Source organism: Pteropus vampyrus, unplaced genomic scaffold (assembly GCF_000151845.1).
Source record: "Pteropus vampyrus isolate Shadow unplaced genomic scaffold, Pvam_2.0 Scaffold427, whole genome shotgun sequence".
NCBI classification, from domain to species: Eukaryota; Metazoa; Chordata; class Mammalia; order Chiroptera; family Pteropodidae; genus Pteropus; species Pteropus vampyrus.
The window spans coordinates 304593-305400 of NW_011889208.1; the positions used below are offsets into that span (position 1 = coordinate 304593).

Below are 808 nucleotides of genomic sequence, written 5' to 3' on the forward strand. Positions count from 1 at the left end.
GACGCTGAGGCCGAGGGGTTGGTTTTGATCATTCTTATTATTTTGTTGTGTTTTTCCACATAATTCCTTCTTAAAAAAAAACATTTTGGAAAAATGTTAAGATTTACAGACAAGTTGCAAAACCATAGTGCAGTGCATCCCCCACTGGGTGTCCCTGACCCGCTGTCCCCAAAGTCCAATGCGAGAATGAAGCCCTGAACTTGGCCGTGAGCTAAGTCCAGATGCGGCAGGCCTCCCCGGGTGTCCAAGGACACCACCTTGCGTTCAGTGGCCTTGTTTTTATTGTGACTGTTTTCATTACTTTTATTCCTACTCTCGTTAATTCACGTGCCTCTTCAGTGCATCCCAGTCAGCAGCCGAGAACCTGTGGAGAAGGGACACTGAGTGTCACCGCCAGTGTCACACTGGCGGTGACAATCAGTGTCCCTGGGAACAGTGACCACGGGACATTTGCCGGCCCCTGCCTGGTGGGGGGAGCATTGTTCTCTCGTCACACGAGCTTCTTACAGCGGGAACCAGCCTCGTCTAACGTTACATATTAGCGGGGTTTGCTTTTGTTGAAACTCAGTGTGGTAATTTACTCCCTAGTTCTCATAAGATGTTGGATTGAAACTATTATGGTAACTCGGATTGAAACTATTATGGTAACTCATTGATGTTTCCAGTTACTCAGGAATTCATTTGTTATTTTATAAATTAGTTTTTTTCCCTGTAACGCTTTTTTCCGAGTTTTGTTGATGTAATTGACGCGTCAGGTGGTGTGAGTTCCAGGTGTGCGACACGATGGTGTGATACTGTGCTGTGACAT

At 46.0% G+C, this 808-nt stretch overlaps 1 protein-coding gene across 1 annotated transcript in view; it reads left to right on the forward strand.

Moving 5' to 3' along the window:
• The window catches only part of ATP10A (ATPase phospholipid transporting 10A (putative)), a gene marked incomplete at its 5' end in the record, with an annotated part of 71402 nt that overhangs the window by 33286 nt on the left and 37308 nt on the right, over window positions 1–808 (forward strand). The gene's annotated exons all lie outside the window — the stretch shown is intronic.